The sequence below is a fragment of the Chiloscyllium plagiosum genome, unplaced genomic scaffold (assembly GCF_037043375.1).
Source record: "Chiloscyllium plagiosum isolate Xiang-an unplaced genomic scaffold, Cpla_swu_hap1 HiC_scaffold_3, whole genome shotgun sequence".
Lineage (NCBI taxonomy): Eukaryota > Metazoa > Chordata > Chondrichthyes > Orectolobiformes > Hemiscylliidae > Chiloscyllium > Chiloscyllium plagiosum.
The window spans coordinates 124266623-124288861 of record NW_028270141.1 but is presented as its reverse complement, the minus strand read 5'-3'; the positions used below and the strand labels follow the sequence as shown (position 1 = coordinate 124288861).

General features: G+C 52.0%; 14 non-coding genes across 14 annotated transcripts; all 14 read right to left on the bottom strand.

Annotated features, from left to right (window-relative positions):
- Positions 1-166: 166 nt before the first annotated feature.
- Positions 167-285, bottom strand: LOC148151284 (5S ribosomal RNA). The gene has a single exon (XR_015755691.1). It is a non-coding gene; the product is annotated as a 5S ribosomal RNA (ribosomal RNA).
- Positions 286-1819: 1534 nt separating this feature from the next.
- LOC148151283 (5S ribosomal RNA) lies at positions 1820-1938 on the bottom strand. The gene has a single exon (XR_015756184.1). It is a non-coding gene; the product is annotated as a 5S ribosomal RNA (ribosomal RNA).
- Positions 1939-3484: 1546 nt separating this feature from the next.
- Positions 3485-3603, bottom strand: LOC148151282 (5S ribosomal RNA). Its single transcript, XR_015756477.1, has one exon. It is a non-coding gene; the product is annotated as a 5S ribosomal RNA (ribosomal RNA).
- A 1534-nt stretch (positions 3604-5137) lies between these two features.
- LOC148151281 (5S ribosomal RNA) lies at positions 5138-5256 on the bottom strand. The gene has a single exon (XR_015756175.1). It is a non-coding gene; the product is annotated as a 5S ribosomal RNA (ribosomal RNA).
- Positions 5257-6802: 1546 nt separating this feature from the next.
- On the bottom strand, positions 6803-6921 carry LOC148151280 (5S ribosomal RNA). The gene has a single exon (XR_015756475.1). It is a non-coding gene; the product is annotated as a 5S ribosomal RNA (ribosomal RNA).
- A 1546-nt stretch (positions 6922-8467) lies between these two features.
- LOC148151279 (5S ribosomal RNA) lies at positions 8468-8586 on the bottom strand. Its single transcript, XR_015756735.1, has one exon. It is a non-coding gene; the product is annotated as a 5S ribosomal RNA (ribosomal RNA).
- Positions 8587-10132: 1546 nt separating this feature from the next.
- On the bottom strand, positions 10133-10251 carry LOC148151278 (5S ribosomal RNA). The gene has a single exon (XR_015755630.1). It is a non-coding gene; the product is annotated as a 5S ribosomal RNA (ribosomal RNA).
- A 1546-nt stretch (positions 10252-11797) lies between these two features.
- On the bottom strand, positions 11798-11916 carry LOC148151277 (5S ribosomal RNA). The gene has a single exon (XR_015755621.1). It is a non-coding gene; the product is annotated as a 5S ribosomal RNA (ribosomal RNA).
- A 1546-nt stretch (positions 11917-13462) lies between these two features.
- Positions 13463-13581, bottom strand: LOC148151276 (5S ribosomal RNA). The gene has a single exon (XR_015756474.1). It is a non-coding gene; the product is annotated as a 5S ribosomal RNA (ribosomal RNA).
- A 1546-nt stretch (positions 13582-15127) lies between these two features.
- On the bottom strand, positions 15128-15246 carry LOC148151275 (5S ribosomal RNA). Its single transcript, XR_015755836.1, has one exon. It is a non-coding gene; the product is annotated as a 5S ribosomal RNA (ribosomal RNA).
- Positions 15247-16792: 1546 nt separating this feature from the next.
- Positions 16793-16911, bottom strand: LOC148151274 (5S ribosomal RNA). The gene has a single exon (XR_015756265.1). It is a non-coding gene; the product is annotated as a 5S ribosomal RNA (ribosomal RNA).
- A 1546-nt stretch (positions 16912-18457) lies between these two features.
- On the bottom strand, positions 18458-18576 carry LOC148151273 (5S ribosomal RNA). The gene has a single exon (XR_015756683.1). It is a non-coding gene; the product is annotated as a 5S ribosomal RNA (ribosomal RNA).
- Positions 18577-20122: 1546 nt separating this feature from the next.
- On the bottom strand, positions 20123-20241 carry LOC148151272 (5S ribosomal RNA). The gene has a single exon (XR_015756473.1). It is a non-coding gene; the product is annotated as a 5S ribosomal RNA (ribosomal RNA).
- A 1546-nt stretch (positions 20242-21787) lies between these two features.
- Positions 21788-21906, bottom strand: LOC148151271 (5S ribosomal RNA). The gene has a single exon (XR_015755677.1). It is a non-coding gene; the product is annotated as a 5S ribosomal RNA (ribosomal RNA).
- Positions 21907-22239: the final 333 nt, after the last annotated feature.

Genomic DNA, 22239 nt, shown 5'->3' with positions numbered 1-22239 from the left:
CTTGCTGATTTTGGCAGCGCTCCGCTCTCCTCCCCTCCGTGTCTCGTGCCTGCAGGAGACTGATGCCAGGCACAGCAGCAGCAGCAGCAAAAATAACCTGCCGCTCCATTGCCTGGCACAAGACAAGTGCAGAGGGGTGACTTGAGCAGCCACTGCTGGCGGAAAAAGCCTACTGCACCTGGTATTCCCAGGCGGTCTCCCATCCAAGTACTAACCAGGCCTGAGTCTGCTTAGTTTCCGAGATCAGACGAGATCGGGCGTTTTCAGACTAGTATGGCCGTAGGCGCTGGCCCCTGCCTTTTCTCCCTACTTCAAGGCGTGCTGGCCAGCCACATTTTCTTTCTTGCTCTTTCTCTTTATCCCCTTTGGCTTTTTTTTCTCTTTTCTCTTTGCTCTTCCTCCTCCGTGCGTGCTTCCCTCCCTCCGTCCCTCCAGCTGCCTTTCAGCCAGCCCTTGCCCACCAGGCTCCTGTAGTCTCCCACATCCCCACACAGGCCAACTGCAAGCCCTCCCCCTGCTTCATAGGGCCGCAGCCTGCATTCTCTCATCCTTCCACACTCCTCCACCCCTCCATTTCGGAATGCCGGGCACTGACCAGTGGGGTACCGCACGGATCAGTACTGGGACCGCAGCTTTTTACAATCTATCTTCAGGATATACAAGATGGTATTAGCAATAACATTCGCAAATTTCATCAGCTGGGTGGCAGGGTGAAATGTGATGAGGATGTTAGGAGATTACAGGGTGACCTGGACAAGTTAGGTGAGTGCTCAGATGCATGGCAGATGCACTTTCACGTGGATAAATGGATCCTTATCCACTTTGGTGGCAAGAACAGGAAGGCAGATTACCACCTAAGTGGAATCAATTTAGGTAAAGGGGCAGTACAGAGAGATCTGGGGGTTCTTGTACACCACTCAATGAAGGTAAGCATGCAGGTACAGCAGGTAGTGAAGAAGGCTAATAGCATGCTGGCCTTCATAACAAGAGGGATTGAGTATAGAAGCAAAGAGGTCCTTCTGCAGCTGTACAGGGCCCTGGTGAGACCACACCTGGAGTACTGTGTGCAGTTCTGGTCTCCAAATTTGAGGAGAGACATTCTGGCTATTGAGGGAATGCAGCGTAGGTTCACGAGGTCAATTCCTGGAATGGCGGGATTACCTTACACTGAAAGACTGGAGCGACTGGGCTTGTGTACCCTTGAGTTTAGAAGACTGAGAGGGGATCTGGTTGAGACATATAAGATGATCAAAGGATTGGACACTCTGGCGGCAGGCAACATGTTTCCGCTGCGGGGTGAGTGCCGAAACAGAGGACACAGCTTAAAAATACGGGGTAGACCATTTAGGACAGAGATGAGGAGAAACTTCTTCACCCAGAGAGTGGTGGCTGTGTGGAATGCTCTGCCCCAGAGGGCAGTGGAGGCCCAGTCTCTGGATTCATTTAAGAAAGAGTTGGATAGAGCTCTCAAGGATAGTGGAATCAAGGGTTATGGAGATAAGGCAGGAACAGGATACTGATTAAGGATGATCAGCCATGATCATATTGAATGGTGGTGCAGGCTGGAAGGGCAGAATGGCCAACTCCTGCACCTATTGTCTATTGTCCGCCTTTCCTGACTGCCACCCGCAGACAGCGTGCAGCCCCAATCCCTTTCTTGCTGATTTTGGCAGCGCTCCGCTCTCCTCCCCTCCGTGTCTCGTGCCTGCAGGAGACTGATGCCAGGCACAGCAGCAGCAGCAAAAATAGCCTGCCGCTCCATTGCCTGGCACAAGACAAGTGCAGAGGGGTGACTTGAGCAGCCACTGCTGGCGGAAAAAGCCTACTGCACCTGGTATTCCCAGGCGGTCTCCCATCCAAGTACTAACCAGGCCTGAGTCTGCTTAGCTTCCGAGATCAGACAAGATCAGGCGTTTTCAGACTAGTATGGCCGTAGGCGCTGGCCCCTGCCTTTTCTCCCTACTTCAAGGCGTGCTGGCCAGCCACATTTTCTTTCTTGCTCTTTCTCTTTATCCCCTTTGGCTTTTTTTTCTCTTTTCTCTTTGCTCTTCCTCCTCCGTGCGTGCTTCCCTCCCTCCGTCCCTCCAGCTGCCTTTCAGCCAGCCCTTGCCCACCAGGCTCCTGTAGTCTCCCACATCCCCACACAGGCCAACTGCAAGCCCTCCCCCTGCTTCATAGGGCCGCAGCCTGCATTCTCTCATCCTTCCACACTCCTCCACCCCTCCATTTCGGAATGCCGGGCACTGACCAGTGGGGTACCGCACGGATCAGTACTGGGACCGCAGCTTTTTACAATCTATCTTCAGGATATACAAGATGGTATTAGCAATAACATTCGCAAATTTCATCAGCTGGGTGGCAGGGTGAAATGTGATGAGGATGTTAGGAGATTACAGGGTGACCTGGACAAGTTAGGTGAGTGCTCAGATGCATGGCAGATGCACTTTCACGTGGATAAATGGATCCTTATCCACTTTGGTGGCAAGAACAGGAAGGCAGATTACCACCTAAGTGGAATCAATTTAGGTAAAGGGGCAGTACAGAGAGATCTGGGGGTTCTTGTACACCACTCAATGAAGGTAAGCATGCAGGTACAGCAGGTAGTGAAGAAGGCTAATAGCATGCTGGCCTTCATAACAAGAGGGATTGAGTATAGAAGCAAAGAGGTCCTTCTGCAGCTGTACAGGGCCCTGGTGAGACCACACCTGGAGTACTGTGTGCAGTTCTGGTCTCCAAATTTGAGGAGAGACATTCTGGCTATTGAGGGAATGCAGCGTAGGTTCACGAGGTCAATTCCTGGAATGGCGGGATTACCTTACACTGAAAGACTGGAGCGACTGGGCTTGTGTACCCTTGAGTTTAGAAGACTGAGAGGGGATCTGGTTGAGACATATAAGATGATCAAAGGATTGGACACTCTGGCGGCAGGCAACATGTTTCCGCTGCGGGGTGAGTGCCGAAACAGAGGACACAGCTTAAAAATACGGGGTAGACCATTTAGGACAGAGATGAGGAGAAACTTCTTCACCCAGAGAGTGGTGGCTGTGTGGAATGCTCTGCCCCAGAGGGCAGTGGAGGCCCAGTCTCTGGATTCATTTAAGAAAGAGTTGGATAGAGCTCTCAAGGATAGTGGAATCAAGGGTTATGGAGATAAGGCAGGAACAGGATACTGATTAAGGATGATCAGCCATGATCATATTGAATGGTGGTGCAGGCTGGAAGGGCAGAATGGCCAACTCCTGCACCTATTGTCTATTGTCCGCCTTTCCTGACTGCCACCCGCAGACAGCGTGCAGCCCCAATCCCTTTCTTTCCGCCTTTCTTGCTGATTTTGGCAGCGCTCCGCTCTCCTCCCCTCCGTGTCTCGTGCCTGCAGGAGACTGATGCCAGGCACAGCAGCAGCAGCAAAAATAACCTGCCGCTCCATTGCCTGGCACAAGACAAGTGCAGAGGGGTGACTTGAGCAGCCACTGCTGGCGGAAAAAGCCTACTGCACCTGGTATTCCCAGGCGGTCTCCCATCCAAGTACTAACCAGGCCTGAGTCTGCTTAGCTTCCGAGATCAGACGAGATCGGGCGTTTTCAGACTAGTATGGCCGTAGGCGCTGGCCCCTGCCTTTTCTCCCTACTTCAAGGCGTGCTGGCCAGCCACATTTTCTTTCTTGCTCTTTCTCTTTATCCCCTTTGGCTTTTTTTTCTCTTTTCTCTTTGCTCTTCCTCCTCCGTGCGTGCTTCCCTCCCTCCGTCCCTCCAGCTGCCTTTCAGCCAGCCCTTGCCCACCAGGCTCCTGTAGTCTCCCACATCCCCACACAGGCCAACTGCAAGCCCTCCCCCTGCTTCATAGGGCCGCAGCCTGCATTCTCTCATCCTTCCACACTCCTCCACCCCTCCATTTCGGAATGCCAGGCACTGACCAGTGGGGTACCGCACGGATCAGTACTGGGACCGCAGCTTTTTACAATCTATCTTCAGGATATACAAGATGGTATTAGCAATAACATTCGCAAATTTCATCAGCTGGGTGGCAGGGTGAAATGTGATGAGGATGTTAGGAGATTACAGGGTGACCTGGACAAGTTAGGTGAGTGCTCAGATGCATGGCAGATGCACTTTCACGTGGATAAATGGATCCTTATCCACTTTGGTGGCAAGAACAGGAAGGCAGATTACCACCTAAGTGGAATCAATTTAGGTAAAGGGGCAGTAAAGAGAGATCTGGGGGTTCTTGTACACCACTCAATGAAGGTAAGCATGCAGGTACAGCAGGTAGTGAAGAAGGCTAATAGCATGCTGGCCTTCATAACAAGAGGGATTGAGTATAGAAGCAAAGAGGTCCTTCTGCAGCTGTACAGGGCCCTGGTGAGACCACACCTGGAGTACTGTGTGCAGTTCTGGTCTCCAAATTTGAGGAGAGACATTCTGGCTATTGAGGGAATGCAGCGTAGGTTCACGAGGTCAATTCCTGGAATGGCGGGATTACCTTACACTGAAAGACTGGAGCGACTGGGCTTGTGTACCCTTGAGTTTAGAAGACTGAGAGGGGATCTGGTTGAGACATATAAGATGATCAAAGGATTGGACACTCTGGCGGCAGGCAACATGTTTCCGCTGCGGGGTGAGTGCCGAAACAGAGGACACAGCTTAAAAATACGGGGTAGACCATTTAGGACAGAGATGAGGAGAAACTTCTTCACCCAGAGAGTGGTGGCTGTGTGGAATGCTCTGCCCCAGAGGGCAGTGGAGGCCCAGTCTCTGGATTCATTTAAGAAAGAGTTGGATAGAGCTCTCAAGGATAGTGGAATCAAGGGTTATGGAGATAAGGCAGGAACAGGATACTGATTAAGGATGATCAGCCATGATCATATTGAATGGTGGTGCAGGCTGGAAGGGCAGAATGGCCAACTCCTGCACCTATTGTCTATTGTCCGCCTTTCCTGACTGCCACCCGCAGACAGCGTGCAGCCCCAATCCCTTTCTTGCTGATTTTGGCAGCGCTCCGCTCTCCTCCCCTCCGTGTCTCGTGCCTGCAGGAGACTGATGCCAGGCACAGCAGCAGCAGCAAAAATAGCCTGCCGCTCCATTGCCTGGCACAAGACAAGTGCAGAGGGGTGACTTGAGCAGCCACTGCTGGCGGAAAAAGCCTACTGCACCTGGTATTCCCAGGCGGTCTCCCATCCAAGTACTAACCAGGCCTGAGTCTGCTTAGCTTCCGAGATCAGACAAGATCAGGCGTTTTCAGACTAGTATGGCCGTAGGCGCTGGCCCCTGCCTTTTCTCCCTACTTCAAGGCGTGCTGGCCAGCCACATTTTCTTTCTTGCTCTTTCTCTTTATCCCCTTTGGCTTTTTTTTCTCTTTTCTCTTTGCTCTTCCTCCTCCGTGCGTGCTTCCCTCCCTCCGTCCCTCCAGCTGCCTTTCAGCCAGCCCTTGCCCACCAGGCTCCTGTAGTCTCCCACATCCCCACACAGGCCAACTGCAAGCCCTCCCCCTGCTTCATAGGGCCGCAGCCTGCATTCTCTCATCCTTCCACACTCCTCCACCCCTCCATTTCGGAATGCCGGGCACTGACCAGTGGGGTACCACACGGATCAGTACTGGGACCGCAGCTTTTTACAATCTATCTTCAGGATATACAAGATGGTATTAGCAATAACATTCGCAAATTTCATCAGCTGGGTGGCAGGGTGAAATGTGATGAGGATGTTAGGAGATTACAGGGTGACCTGGACAAGTTAGGTGAGTGCTCAGATGCATGGCAGATGCACTTTCACGTGGATAAATGGATCCTTATCCACTTTGGTGGCAAGAACAGGAAGGCAGATTACCACCTAAGTGGAATCAATTTAGGTAAAGGGGCAGTACAGAGAGATCTGGGGGTTCTTGTACACCACTCAATGAAGGTAAGCATGCAGGTACAGCAGGTAGTGAAGAAGGCTAATAGCATGCTGGCCTTCATAACAAGAGGGATTGAGTATAGAAGCAAAGAGGTCCTTCTGCAGCTGTACAGGGCCCTGGTGAGACCACACCTGGAGTACTGTGTGCAGTTCTGGTCTCCAAATTTGAGGAGAGACATTCTGGCTATTGAGGGAATGCAGCGTAGGTTCACGAGGTCAATTCCTGGAATGGCGGGATTACCTTACACTGAAAGACTGGAGCGACTGGGCTTGTGTACCCTTGAGTTTAGAAGACTGAGAGGGGATCTGGTTGAGACATATAAGATGATCAAAGGATTGGACACTCTGGCGGCAGGCAACATGTTTCCGCTGCGGGGTGAGTGCCGAAACAGAGGACACAGCTTAAAAATACGGGGTAGACCATTTAGGACAGAGATGAGGAGAAACTTCTTCACCCAGAGAGTGGTGGCTGTGTGGAATGCTCTGCCCCAGAGGGCAGTGGAGGCCCAGTCTCTGGATTCATTTAAGAAAGAGTTGGATAGAGCTCTCAAGGATAGTGGAATCAAGGGTTATGGAGATAAGGCAGGAACAGGATACTGATTAAGGATGATCAGCCATGATCATATTGAATGGTGGTGCAGGCTGGAAGGGCAGAATGGCCAACTCCTGCACCTATTGTCTATTGTCCGCCTTTCCTGACTGCCACCCGCAGACAGCGTGCAGCCCCAATCCCTTTCTTTCCGCCTTTCTTGCTGATTTTGGCAGCGCTCCGCTCTCCTCCCCTCCGTGTCTCGTGCCTGCAGGAGACTGATGCCAGGCACAGCAGCAGCAGCAAAAATAACCTGCCGCTCCATTGCCTGGCACAAGACAAGTGCAGAGGGGTGACTTGAGCAGCCACTGCTGGCGGAAAAAGCCTACTGCACCTGGTATTCCCAGGCGGTCTCCCATCCAAGTACTAACCAGGCCTGAGTCTGCTTAGCTTCCGAGATCAGACGAGATCGGGCGTTTTCAGACTAGTATGGCCGTAGGCGCTGGCCCCTGCCTTTTCTCCCTACTTCAAGGCGTGCTGGCCAGCCACATTTTCTTTCTTGCTCTTTCTCTTTATCCCCTTTGGCTTTTTTTTCTCTTTTCTCTTTGCTCTTCCTCCTCCGTGCGTGCTTCCCTCCCTCCGTCCCTCCAGCTGCCTTTCAGCCAGCCCTTGCCCACCAGGCTCCTGTAGTCTCCCACATCCCCACACAGGCCAACTGCAAGCCCTCCCCCTGCTTCATAGGGCCGCAGCCTGCATTCTCTCATCCTTCCACACTCCTCCACCCCTCCATTTCGGAATGCCAGGCACTGACCAGTGGGGTACCGCACGGATCAGTACTGGGACCGCAGCTTTTTACAATCTATCTTCAGGATATACAAGATGGTATTAGCAATAACATTCGCAAATTTCATCAGCTGGGTGGCAGGGTGAAATGTGATGAGGATGTTAGGAGATTACAGGGTGACCTGGACAAGTTAGGTGAGTGCTCAGATGCATGGCAGATGCACTTTCACGTGGATAAATGGATCCTTATCCACTTTGGTGGCAAGAACAGGAAGGCAGATTACCACCTAAGTGGAATCAATTTAGGTAAAGGGGCAGTAAAGAGAGATCTGGGGGTTCTTGTACACCACTCAATGAAGGTAAGCATGCAGGTACAGCAGGTAGTGAAGAAGGCTAATAGCATGCTGGCCTTCATAACAAGAGGGATTGAGTATAGAAGCAAAGAGGTCCTTCTGCAGCTGTACAGGGCCCTGGTGAGACCACACCTGGAGTACTGTGTGCAGTTCTGGTCTCCAAATTTGAGGAGAGACATTCTGGCTATTGAGGGAATGCAGCGTAGGTTCACGAGGTCAATTCCTGGAATGGCGGGATTACCTTACACTGAAAGACTGGAGCGACTGGGCTTGTGTACCCTTGAGTTTAGAAGACTGAGAGGGGATCTGGTTGAGACATATAAGATGATCAAAGGATTGGACACTCTGGCGGCAGGCAACATGTTTCCGCTGCGGGGTGAGTGCCGAAACAGAGGACACAGCTTAAAAATACGGGGTAGACCATTTAGGACAGAGATGAGGAGAAACTTCTTCACCCAGAGAGTGGTGGCTGTGTGGAATGCTCTGCCCCAGAGGGCAGTGGAGGCCCAGTCTCTGGATTCATTTAAGAAAGAGTTGGATAGAGCTCTCAAGGATAGTGGAATCAAGGGTTATGGAGATAAGGCAGGAACAGGATACTGATTAAGGATGATCAGCCATGATCATATTGAATGGTGGTGCAGGCTGGAAGGGCAGAATGGCCAACTCCTGCACCTATTGTCTATTGTCCGCCTTTCCTGACTGCCACCCGCAGACAGCGTGCAGCCCCAATCCCTTTCTTTCCGCCTTTCTTGCTGATTTTGGCAGCGCTCCGCTCTCCTCCCCTCCGTGTCTCGTGCCTGCAGGAGACTGATGCCAGGCACAGCAGCAGCAGCAAAAATAACCTGCCGCTCCATTGCCTGGCACAAGACAAGTGCAGAGGGGTGACTTGAGCAGCCACTGCTGGCGGAAAAAGCCTACTGCACCTGGTATTCCCAGGCGGTCTCCCATCCAAGTACTAACCAGGCCTGAGTCTGCTTAGCTTCCGAGATCAGACGAGATCGGGCGTTTTCAGACTAGCATGGCCGTAGGCGCTGGCCCCTGCCTTTTCTCCCTACTTCAAGGCGTGCTGGCCAGCCACATTTTCTTTCTTGCTCTTTCTCTTTATCCCCTTTGGCTTTTTTTTCTCTTTTCTCTTTGCTCTTCCTCCTCCGTGCGTGCTTCCCTCCCTCCGTCCCTCCAGCTGCCTTTCAGCCAGCCCTTGCCCACCAGGCTCCTGTAGTCTCCCACATCCCCACACAGGCCAACTGCAAGCCCTCCCCCTGCTTCATAGGGCCGCAGCCTGCATTCTCTCATCCTTCCACACTCCTCCACCCCTCCATTTCGGAATGCCGGGCACTGACCAGTGGGGTACCGCACGGATCAGTACTGGGACCGCAGCTTTTTACAATCTATCTTCAGGATATACAAGATGGTATTAGCAATAACATTCGCAAATTTCATCAGCTGGGTGGCAGGGTGAAATGTGATGAGGATGTTAGGAGATTACAGGGTGACCTGGACAAGTTAGGTGAGTGCTCAGATGCATGGCAGATGCACTTTCACGTGGATAAATGGATCCTTATCCACTTTGGTGGCAAGAACAGGAAGGCAGATTACCACCTAAGTGGAATCAATTTAGGTAAAGGGGCAGTACAGAGAGATCTGGGGGTTCTTGTACACCACTCAATGAAGGTAAGCATGCAGGTACAGCAGGTAGTGAAGAAGGCTAATAGCATGCTGGCCTTCATAACAAGAGGGATTGAGTATAGAAGCAAAGAGGTCCTTCTGCAGCTGTACAGGGCCCTGGTGAGACCACACCTGGAGTACTGTGTGCAGTTCTGGTCTCCAAATTTGAGGAGAGACATTCTGGCTATTGAGGGAATGCAGCGTAGGTTCACGAGGTCAATTCCTGGAATGGCGGGATTACCTTACACTGAAAGACTGGAGCGACTGGGCTTGTGTACCCTTGAGTTTAGAAGACTGAGAGGGGATCTGGTTGAGACATATAAGATGATCAAAGGATTGGACACTCTGGCGGCAGGCAACATGTTTCCGCTGCGGGGTGAGTGCCGAAACAGAGGACACAGCTTAAAAATACGGGGTAGACCATTTAGGACAGAGATGAGGAGAAACTTCTTCACCCAGAGAGTGGTGGCTGTGTGGAATGCTCTGCCCCAGAGGGCAGTGGAGGCCCAGTCTCTGGATTCATTTAAGAAAGCGTTGGAGGGAGCTCTCAAGGATAGTGGAATCAAGGGTTATGGAGATAAGGCAGGAACAGGATACTGATTAAGGATGATCAGCCATGATCATATTGAATGGTGGTGCAGGCTGGAAGGGCAGAATGGCCAACTCCTGCACCTATTGTCTATTGTCCGCCTTTCCTGACTGCCACCCGCAGACAGCGTGCAGCCCCAATCCCTTTCTTTCCGCCTTTCTTGCTGATTTTGGCAGCGCTCCGCTCTCCTCCCCTCCGTGTCTCGTGCCTGCAGGAGACTGATGCCAGGCACAGCAGCAGCAGCAAAAATAACCTGCCGCTCCATTGCCTGGCACAAGACAAGTGCAGAGGGGTGACTTGAGCAGCCACTGCTGGCGGAAAAAGCCTACTGCACCTGGTATTCCCAGGCGGTCTCCCATCCAAGTACTAACCAGGCCTGAATCTGCTTCGCTTCCGAGATCAGACGAGATCGGGCGTTTTCAGACTAGTATGGCCGTAGGCGCTGGCCCCTGCCTTTTCTCCCTACTTCAAGGCGTGCTGGCCAGCCACATTTTCTTTCTTGCTCTTTCTCTTTATCCCCTTTGGCTTTTTTTTCTCTTTTCTCTTTGCTCTTCCTCCTCCGTGCGTGCTTCCCTCCCTCCGTCCCTCCAGCTGCCTTTCAGCCAGCCCTTGCCCACCAGGCTCCTGTAGTCTCCCACATCCCCACACAGGCCAACTGCAAGCCCTCCCCCTGCTTCATAGGGCCGCAGCCTGCATTCTCTCATCCTTCCACACTCCTCCACCCCTCCATTTCGGAATGCCGGGCACTGACCAGTGGGGTACCGCACGGATCAGTACTGGGACCGCAGCTTTTTACAATCTATCTTCAGGATATACAAGATGGTATTAGCAATAACATTCGCAAATTTCATCAGCTGGGTGGCAGGGTGAAATGTGATGAGGATGTTAGGAGATTACAGGGTGACCTGGACAAGTTAGGTGAGTGCTCAGATGCATGGCAGATGCACTTTCACGTGGATAAATGGATCCTTATCCACTTTGGTGGCAAGAACAGGAAGGCAGATTACCACCTAAGTGGAATCAATTTAGGTAAAGGGGCAGTACAGAGAGATCTGGGGGTTCTTGTACACCACTCAATGAAGGTAAGCATGCAGGTACAGCAGGTAGTGAAGAAGGCTAATAGCATGCTGGCCTTCATAACAAGAGGGATTGAGTATAGGAGCAAAGAGGTCCTTCTGCAGCTGTACAGGGCCCTGGTGAGACCACACCTGGAGTACTGTGTGCAGTTCTGGTCTCCAAATTTGAGGAGAGACATTCTGGCTATTGAGGGAATGCAGCGTAGGTTCACGAGGTCAATTCCTGGAATGGCGGGATTACCTTACACTGAAAGACTGGAGCGACTGGGCTTGTGTACCCTTGAGTTTAGAAGACTGAGAGGGGATCTGGTTGAGACATATAAGATGATCAAAGGATTGGACACTCTGGCGGCAGGCAACATGTTTCCGCTGCGGGGTGAGTGCCGAAACAGAGGACACAGCTTAAAAATACGGGGTAGACCATTTAGGACAGAGATGAGGAGAAACTTCTTCACCCAGAGAGTGGTGGCTGTGTGGAATGCTCTGCCCCAGAGGGCAGTGGAGGCCCAGTCTCTGGATTCATTTAAGAAAGCGTTGGAGGGAGCTCTCAAGGATAGTGGAATCAAGGGTTATGGAGATAAGGCAGGAACAGGATACTGATTAAGGATGATCAGCCATGATCATATTGAATGGTGGTGCAGGCTGGAAGGGCAGAATGGCCAACTCCTGCACCTATTGTCTATTGTCCGCCTTTCCTGACTGCCACCCGCAGACAGCGTGCAGCCCCAATCCCTTTCTTTCCGCCTTTCTTGCTGATTTTGGCAGCGCTCCGCTCTCCTCCCCTCCGTGTCTCGTGCCTGCAGGAGACTGATGCCAGGCACAGCAGCAGCAGCAAAAATAACCTGCCGCTCCATTGCCTGGCACAAGACAAGTGCAGAGGGGTGACTTGAGCAGCCACTGCTGGCGGAAAAAGCCTACTGCACCTGGTATTCCCAGGCGGTCTCCCATCCAAGTACTAACCAGGCCTGAATCTGCTTCGCTTCCGAGATCAGACGAGATCGGGCGTTTTCAGACTAGTATGGCCGTAGGCGCTGGCCCCTGCCTTTTCTCCCTACTTCAAGGCGTGCTGGCCAGCCACATTTTCTTTCTTGCTCTTTCTCTTTATCCCCTTTGGCTTTTTTTTCTCTTTTCTCTTTGCTCTTCCTCCTCCGTGCGTGCTTCCCTCCCTCCGTCCCTCCAGCTGCCTTTCAGCCAGCCCTTGCCCACCAGGCTCCTGTAGTCTCCCACATCCCCACACAGGCCAACTGCAAGCCCTCCCCCTGCTTCATAGGGCCGCAGCCTGCATTCTCTCATCCTTCCACACTCCTCCACCCCTCCATTTCGGAATGCCGGGCACTGACCAGTGGGGTACCGCACGGATCAGTACTGGGACCGCAGCTTTTTACAATCTATCTTCAGGATATACAAGATGGTATTAGCAATAACATTCGCAAATTTCATCAGCTGGGTGGCAGGGTGAAATGTGATGAGGATCTTAGGAGATTACAGGGTGACCTGGACAAGTTAGGTGAGTGCTCAGATGCATGGCAGATGCACTTTCACGTGGATAAATGGATCCTTATCCACTTTGGTGGCAAGAACAGGAAGGCAGATTACCACCTAAGTGGAATCAATTTAGGTAAAGGGGCAGTACAGAGAGATCTGGGGGTTCTTGTACACCACTCAATGAAGGTAAGCATGCAGGTACAGCAGGTAGTGAAGAAGGCTAATAGCATGCTGGCCTTCATAACAAGAGGGATTGAGTATAGAAGCAAAGAGGTCCTTCTGCAGCTGTACAGGGCCCTGGTGAGACCACACCTGGAGTACTGTGTGCAGTTCTGGTCTCCAAATTTGAGGAGAGACATTCTGGCTATTGAGGGAATGCAGCGTAGGTTCACGAGGTCAATTCCTGGAATGGCGGGATTACCTTACACTGAAAGACTGGAGCGACTGGGCTTGTGTACCCTTGAGTTTAGAAGACTGAGAGGGGATCTGGTTGAGACATATAAGATGATCAAAGGATTGGACACTCTGGCGGCAGGCAACATGTTTCCGCTGCGGGGTGAGTGCCGAAACAGAGGACACAGCTTAAAAATACGGGGTAGACCATTTAGGACAGAGATGAGGAGAAACTTCTTCACCCAGAGAGTGGTGGCTGTGTGGAATGCTCTGCCCCAGAGGGCAGTGGAGGCCCAGTCTCTGGATTCATTTAAGAAAGAGTTGGATAGAGCTCTCAAGGATAGTGGAATCAAGGGTTATGGAGATAAGGCAGGAACAGGATACTGATTAAGGATGATCAGCCATGATCATATTGAATGGTGGTGCAGGCTGGAAGGGCAGAATGGCCAACTCCTGCACCTATTGTCTATTGTCCGCCTTTCCTGACTGCCACCCGCAGACAGCGTGCAGCCCCAATCCCTTTCTTTCCGCCTTTCTTGCTGATTTTGGCAGCGCTCCGCTCTCCTCCCCTCCGTGTCTCGTGCCTGCAGGAGACTGATGCCAGGCACAGCAGCAGCAGCAAAAATAACCTGCCGCTCCATTGCCTGGCACAAGACAAGTGCAGAGGGGTGACTTGAGCAGCCACTGCTGGCGGAAAAAGCCTACTGCACCTGGTATTCCCAGGCGGTCTCCCATCCAAGTACTAACCAGGCCTGAGTCTGCTTAGCTTCCGAGATCAGACGAGATCGGGCGTTTTCAGACTAGTATGGCCGTAGGCGCTGGCCCCTGCCTTTTCTCCCTACTTCAAGGCGTGCTGGCCAGCCACATTTTCTTTCTTGCTCTTTCTCTTTATCCCCTTTGGCTTTTTTTTCTCTTTTCTCTTTGCTCTTCCTCCTCCGTGCGTGCTTCCCTCCCTCCGTCCCTCCAGCTGCCTTTCAGCCAGCCCTTGCCCACCAGGCTCCTGTAGTCTCCCACATCCCCACACAGGCCAACTGCAAGCCCTCCCCCTGCTTCATAGGGCCGCAGCCTGCATTCTCTCATCCTTCCACACTCCTCCACCCCTCCATTTCGGAATGCCAGGCACTGACCAGTGGGGTACCGCACGGATCAGTACTGGGACCGCAGCTTTTTACAATCTATCTTCAGGATATACAAGATGGTATTAGCAATAACATTCGCAAATTTCATCAGCTGGGTGGCAGGGTGAAATGTGATGAGGATCTTAGGAGATTACAGGGTGACCTGGACAAGTTAGGTGAGTGCTCAGATGCATGGCAGATGCACTTTCACGTGGATAAATGGATCCTTATCCACTTTGGTGGCAAGAACAGGAAGGCAGATTACCACCTAAGTGGAATCAATTTAGGTAAAGGGGCAGTAAAGAGAGATCTGGGGGTTCTTGTACACCACTCAATGAAGGTAAGCATGCAGGTACAGCAGGTAGTGAAGAAGGCTAATAGCATGCTGGCCTTCATAACAAGAGGGATTGAGTATAGAAGCAAAGAGGTCCTTCTGCAGCTGTACAGGGCCCTGGTGAGACCACACCTGGAGTACTGTGTGCAGTTCTGGTCTCCAAATTTGAGGAGAGACATTCTGGCTATTGAGGGAATGCAGCGTAGGTTCACGAGGTCAATTCCTGGAATGGCGGGATTACCTTACACTGAAAGACTGGAGCGACTGGGCTTGTGTACCCTTGAGTTTAGAAGACTGAGAGGGGATCTGGTTGAGACATATAAGATGATCAAAGGATTGGACACTCTGGCGGCAGGCAACATGTTTCCGCTGCGGGGTGAGTGCCGAAACAGAGGACACAGCTTAAAAATACGGGGTAGACCATTTAGGACAGAGATGAGGAGAAACTTCTTCACCCAGAGAGTGGTGGCTGTGTGGAATGCTCTGCCCCAGAGGGCAGTGGAGGCCCAGTCTCTGGATTCATTTAAGAAAGAGTTGGATAGAGCTCTCAAGGATAGTGGAATCAAGGGTTATGGAGATAAGGCAGGAACAGGATACTGATTAAGGATGATCAGCCATGATCATATTGAATGGTGGTGCAGGCTGGAAGGGCAGAATGGCCAACTCCTGCACCTATTGTCTATTGTCCGCCTTTCCTGACTGCCACCCGCAGACAGCGTGCAGCCCCAATCCCTTTCTTTCCGCCTTTCTTGCTGATTTTGGCAGCGCTCCGCTCTCCTCCCCTCCGTGTCTCGTGCCTGCAGGAGACTGATGCCAGGCACAGCAGCAGCAGCAAAAATAACCTGCCGCTCCATTGCCTGGCACAAGACAAGTGCAGAGGGGTGACTTGAGCAGCCACTGCTGGCGGAAAAAGCCTACTGCACCTGGTATTCCCAGGCGGTCTCCCATCCAAGTACTAACCAGACCTGAGTCTGCTTAGCTTCCGAGATCAGACGAGATCGGGCGTTTTCAGACTAGCATGGCCGTAGGCGCTGGCCCCTGCCTTTTCTCCCTACTTCAAGGCGTGCTGGCCAGCCACATTTTCTTTCTTGCTCTTTCTCTTTATCCCCTTTGGCTTTTTTTTCTCTTTTCTCTTTGCTCTTCCTCCTCCGTGCGTGCTTCCCTCCCTCCGTCCCTCCAGCTGCCTTTCAGCCAGCCCTTGCCCACCAGGCTCCTGTAGTCTCCCACATCCCCACACAGGCCAACTGCAAGCCCTCCCCCTGCTTCATAGGGCCGCAGCCTGCATTCTCTCATCCTTCCACACTCCTCCACCCCTCCATTTCGGAATGCCGGGCACTGACCAGTGGGGTACCGCACGGATCAGTACTGGGACCGCAGCTTTTTACAATCTATCTTCAGGATATACAAGATGGTATTAGCAATAACATTCGCAAATTTCATCAGCTGGGTGGCAGGGTGAAATGTGATGAGGATGTTAGGAGATTACAGGGTGACCTGGACAAGTTAGGTGAGTGCTCAGATGCATGGCAGATGCACTTTCACGTGGATAAATGGATCCTTATCCACTTTGGTGGCAAGAACAGGAAGGCAGATTACCACCTAAGTGGAATCAATTTAGGTAAAGGGGCAGTACAGAGAGATCTGGGGGTTCTTGTACACCACTCAATGAAGGTAAGCATGCAGGTACAGCAGGTAGTGAAGAAGGCTAATAGCATGCTGGCCTTCATAACAAGAGGGATTGAGTATAGGAGCAAAGAGGTCCTTCTGCAGCTGTACAGGGCCCTGGTGAGACCACACCTGGAGTACTGTGTGCAGTTCTGGTCTCCAAATTTGAGGAGAGACATTCTGGCTATTGAGGGAATGCAGCGTAGGTTCACGAGGTCAATTCCTGGAATGGCGGGATTACCTTACACTGAAAGACTGGAGCGACTGGGCTTGTGTACCCTTGAGTTTAGAAGACTGAGAGGGGATCTGGTTGAGACATATAAGATGATCAAAGGATTGGACACTCTGGCGGCAGGCAACATGTTTCCGCTGCGGGGTGAGTGCCGAAACAGAGGACACAGCTTAAAAATACGGGGTAGACCATTTAGGACAGAGATGAGGAGAAACTTCTTCACCCAGAGAGTGGTGGCTGTGTGGAATGCTCTGCCCCAGAGGGCAGTGGAGGCCCAGTCTCTGGATTCATTTAAGAAAGAGTTGGATAGAGCTCTCAAGGATAGTGGAATCAAGGGTTATGGAGATAAGGCAGGAACAGGATACTGATTAAGGATGATCAGCCATGATCATATTGAATGGTGGTGCAGGCTGGAAGGGCAGAATGGCCAACTCCTGCACCTATTGTCTATTGTCCGCCTTTCCTGACTGCCACCCGCAGACAGCGTGCAGCCCCAATCCCTTTCTTTCCGCCTTTCTTGCTGATTTTGGCAGCGCTCCGCTCTCCTCCCCTCCGTGTCTCGTGCCTGCAGGAGACTGATGCCAGGCACAGCAGCAGCAGCAAAAATAACCTGCCGCTCCATTGCCTGGCACAAGACAAGTGCAGAGGGGTGACTTGAGCAGCCACTGCTGGCGGAAAAAGCCTACTGCATCTAGTATTCCCAGGCGGTCTCCCATCCAAGTACTAACCAGGCCTGAGTCTGCTTAGCTTCCGAGATCAGACGAGATCGGGCGTTTTCAGACTAGTATGGCCGTAGGCGCTGGCCCCTGCCTTTTCTCCCTACTTCAAGGCGTGCTGGCCAGCCACATTTTCTTTCTTGCTCTTTCTCTTTATCCCCTTTGGCTTTTTTTTCTCTTTTCTCTTTGCTCTTCCTCCTCCGTGCGTGCTTCCCTCCCTCCGTCCCTCCAGCTGCCTTTCAGTCAGCCCTTGCCCACCAGGCTCCTGTAGTCTCCCACATCCCCACACAGGCCAACTGCAAGCCCTCCCCCTGCTTCATAGGGCCGCAGCCTGCATTCTCTCATCCTTCCACACTCCTCCACCCCTCCATTTCGGAATGCCGGGCACTGACCAGTGGGGTACCGCACGGATCAGTACTGGGACCGCAGCTTTTTACAATCTATCTTCAGGATATACAAGATGGTATTAGCAATAACATTCGCAAATTTCATCAGCTGGGTGGCAGGGTGAAATGTGATGAGGATGTTAGGAGATTACAGGGTGACCTGGACAAGTTAGGTGAGTGCTCAGATGCATGGCAGATGCACTTTCACGTGGATAAATGGATCCTTATCCACTTTGGTGGCAAGAACAGGAAGGCAGATTACCACCTAAGTGGAATCAATTTAGGTAAAGGGGCAGTACAGAGAGATCTGGGGGTTCTTGTACACCACTCAATGAAGGTAAGCATGCAGGTACAGCAGGTAGTGAAGAAGGCTAATAGCATGCTGGCCTTCATAACAAGAGGGATTGAGTATAGAAGCAAAGAGGTCCTTCTGCAGCTGTACAGGGCCCTGGTGAGACCACACCTGGAGTACTGTGTGCAGTTCTGGTCTCCAAATTTGAGGAGAGACATTCTGGCTATTGAGGGAATGCAGCGTAGGTTCACGAGGTCAATTCCTGGAATGGCGGGATTACCTTACACTGAAAGACTGGAGCGACTGGGCTTGTGTACCCTTGAGTTTAGAAGACTGAGAGGGGATCTGGTTGAGACATATAAGATGATCAAAGGATTGGACACTCTGGCGGCAGGCAACATGTTTCCGCTGCGGGGTGAGTGCCGAAACAGAGGACACAGCTTAAAAATACGGGGTAGACCATTTAGGACAGAGATGAGGAGAAACTTCTTCACCCAGAGAGTGGTGGCTGTGTGGAATGCTCTGCCCCAGAGGGCAGTGGAGGCCCAGTCTCTGGATTCATTTAAGAAAGAGTTGGATAGAGCTCTCAAGGATAGTGGAATCAAGGGTTATGGAGATAAGGCAGGAACAGGATACTGATTAAGGATGATCAGCCATGATCATATTGAATGGTGGTGCAGGCTGGAAGGGCAGAATGGCCAACTCCTGCACCTATTGTCTATTGTCCGCCTTTCCTGACTGCCACCCGCAGACAGCGTGCAGCCCCAATCCCTTTCTTTCCGCCTTTCTTGCTGATTTTGGCAGCGCTCCGCTCTCCTCCCCTCCGTGTCTCGTGCCTGCAGGAGACTGATGCCAGGCACAGCAGCAGCAGCAAAAATAACCTGCCGCTCCATTGCCTGGCACAAGACAAGTGCAGAGGGGTGACTTGAGCAGCCACTGCTGGCGGAAAAAGCCTACTGCACCTGGTATTCCCAGGCGGTCTCCCATCCAAGTACTAACCAGGCCTGAGTCTGCTTAGCTTCCGAGATCAGACGAGATCGGGCGTTTTCAGACTAGTATGGCCATAGGCGCTGGCCCCTGCCTTTTCTCCCTACTTCAAGGCGTGCTGGCCAGCCACATTTTCTTTCTTGCTCTTTCTCTTTATCCCCTTTGGCTTTTTTTTCTCTTTTCTCTTTGCTCTTCCTCCTCCGTGCGTGCTTCCCTCCCTCCGTCCCTCCAGCTGCCTTTCAGTCAGCCCTTGCCCACCAGGCTCCTGTAGTCTCCCACATCCCCACACAGGCCAACTGCAAGCCCTCCCCCTGCTTCATAGGGCCGCAGCCTGCATTCTCTCATCCTTCCACACTCCTCCACCCCTCCATTTCGGAATGCCGGGCACTGACCAGTGGGGTACCGCACGGATCAGTACTGGGACCGCAGCTTTTTACAATCTATCTTCAGGATATACAAGATGGTATTAGCAATAACATTCGCAAATTTCATCAGCTGGGTGGCAGGGTGAAATGTGATGAGGATGTTAGGAGATTACAGGGTGACCTGGACAAGTTAGGTGAGTGCTCAGATGCATGGCAGATGCACTTTCACGTGGATAAATGGATCCTTATCCACTTTGGTGGCAAGAACAGGAAGGCAGATTACCACCTAAGTGGAATCAATTTAGGTAAAGGGGCAGTACAGAGAGATCTGGGGGTTCTTGTACACCACTCAATGAAGGTAAGCATGCAGGTACAGCAGGTAGTGAAGAAGGCTAATAGCATGCTGGCCTTCATAACAAGAGGGATTGAGTATAGAAGCAAAGAGGTCCTTCTGCAGCTGTACAGGGCCCTGGTGAGACCACACCTGGAGTACTGTGTGCAGTTCTGGTCTCCAAATTTGAGGAGAGACATTCTGGCTATTGAGGGAATGCAGCGTAGGTTCACGAGGTCAATTCCTGGAATGGCGGGATTACCTTACACTGAAAGACTGGAGCGACTGGGCTTGTGTACCCTTGAGTTTAGAAGACTGAGAGGGGATCTGGTTGAGACATATAAGATGATCAAAGGATTGGACACTCTGGCGGCAGGCAACATGTTTCCGCTGCGGGGTGAGTGCCGAAACAGAGGACACAGCTTAAAAATACGGGGTAGACCATTTAGGACAGAGATGAGGAGAAACTTCTTCACCCAGAGAGTGGTGGCTGTGTGGAATGCTCTGCCCCAGAGGGCAGTGGAGGCCCAGTCTCTGGATTCATTTAAGAAAGAGTTGGATAGAGCTCTCAAGGATAGTGGAATCAAGGGTTATGGAGATAAGGCAGGAACAGGATACTGATTAAGGATGATCAGCCATGATCATATTGAATGGTGGTGCAGGCTGGAAGGGCAGAATGGCCAACTCCTGCACCTATTGTCTATTGTCCGCCTTTCCTGACTGCCACCCGCAGACAGCGTGCAGCCCCAATCCCTTTCTTTCCGCCTTTCTTGCTGATTTTGGCAGCGCTCCGCTCTCCTCCCCTCCGTGTCTCGTGCCTGCAGGAGACTGATGCCAGGCACAGCAGCAGCAGCAAAAATAACCTGCCGCTCCATTGCCTGGCACAAGACAAGTGCAGAGGGGTGACTTGAGCAGCCACTGCTGGCGGAAAAAGCCTACTGCACCTGGTATTCCCAGGCGGTCTCCCATCCAAGTACTAACCAGGCCTGAGTCTGCTTAGCTTCCGAGATCAGACGAGATCGGGCGTTTTCAGACTAGTATGGCCGTAGGCGCTGGCCCCTGCCTTTTCTCCCTACTTCAAGGCGTGCTGGCCAGCCACATTTTCTTTCTTGCTCTTTCTCTTTATCCCCTTTGGCTTTTTTTTCTCTTTTCTCTTTGCTCTTCCTCCTCCGTGCGTGCTTCCCTCCCTCCGTCCCTCCAGCTGCCTTTCAGCCAGCCCTTGCCCACCAGGCTCCTGTTGTCTCCCACATCCCCACACAGGCCAACTGCAAGCCCTCCCCCTGCTTCATAGGGCCGCAGCCTGCATTCTCTCATCCTTCCACACTCCTCCACCCCTCCATTTCGGAATGCCGGGCACTGACCAGTGGGGTACCGCACGGATCAGTACTGGGACCGCAGCTTTTTACAATCTATCTTCAGGATATACAAGATGGTATTAGCAATAACATTCGCAAATTTCATCAGCTGGGTGGCAGGGTGAAATGTGATGAGGATGTTAGGAGATTACAGGGTGACCTGGACAAGTTAGGTGAGTGCTCAGATGCATGGCAGATGCACTTCCACGTGGATAAATGGATCCTTATCCACTTTGGTGGCAAGAACAGGAAGGCAGATTACCACCTAAGTGGAATCAATTTAGGTAAAGGGGCAGTACAGAGAGATCTGGGGGTTCTTGTACACCACTCAATGAAGGTAAGCATGCAGGTACAGCAGGTAGTGAAGAAGGCTAATAGCATGCTGGCCTTCATAACAAGAGGGATTGAGTATAGAAGCAAAGAGGTCCTTCTGCAGCTGTACAGGGCCCTGGTGAGACCACACCTGGAGTACTGTGTGCAGTTCTGGTCTCCAAATTTGAGGAGAGACATTCTGGCTATTGAGGGAATGCAGCGTAGGTTCACGAGGTCAATTCCTGGAATGGCGGGATTACCTTACACTGAAAGACTGGAGCGACTGGGCTTGTGTACCCTTGAGTTTAGAAGACTGAGAGGGGATCTGGTTGAGACATATAAGATGATCAAAGGATTGGACACTCTGGCGGCAGGCAACATGTTTCCGCTGCGGGGTGAGTGCCGAAACAGAGGACACAGCTTAAAAATACGGGGTAGACCATTTAGGACAGAGATGAGGAGAAACTTCTTCACCCAGAGAGTGGTGGCTGTGTGGAATGCTCTGCCCCAGAGGGCAGTGGAGGCCCAGTCTCTGGATTCATTTAAGAAAGCGTTGGATAGAGCTCTCAAGGATAGTGGAATCAAGGGTTATGGAGATAAGGCAGGAACAGGATACTGATTAAGGATGATCAGCCATGATCATATTGAATGGTGGTGCAGGCTGGAAGGGCAGAATGGCCAACTCCTGCACCTATTGTCTATTGTCCGCCTTTCCTGACTGCCACCCGCAGATAGCGTGCAGCCCCAATCCCTTTCTTTCCGCCTTTCTTGCTGATTTTGGCAGCGCTCCGCTCTCCTCCCCTCCGTGTCTCGTGCCTGCAGGAGACTGATGCCAGGCACAGCAGCAGCAGCAAAAATAACCTGCCGCTCCATTGCCTGGCACAAGACAAGTGCAGAGGGGTGACTTGAGCAGCCACTGCTGGCGGAAAAAGCCTACTGCACCGGGTATTCCCAGGCGGTCTCCCATCCAAGTACTAACCAGGCCTGAGTCTGCTTAGCTTCCGAGATCAGACGAGATCGGGCGTTTTCAGACTAGTATGGCCGTAGGTGCTGGCCCCTGCCTTTTCTTCCTACTTCAAGGCGTGCTGGCCAGCCACATTTTCTTTCTTGCTCTTTCTCTTTATCCCCTTTGGCTTTTTTTTCTCTTTTCTCTTTGCTCTTCCTCCTCCGTGCGTGCTTCCCTCCCTCCGTCCCTCCAGCTGCCTTTCAGCCAGCCCTTGCCCACCAGGCTCCTGTAGTCTCCCACATCCCCACACAGGCCAACTGCAAGCCCTCCCCCTGCTTCATAGGGCCGCAGCCTGCATTCTCTCATCCTTCCACACTCCTCCACCCCTCCATTTCGGAATGCCAGGCACTGACCAGTGGGGTACCGCACGGATCAG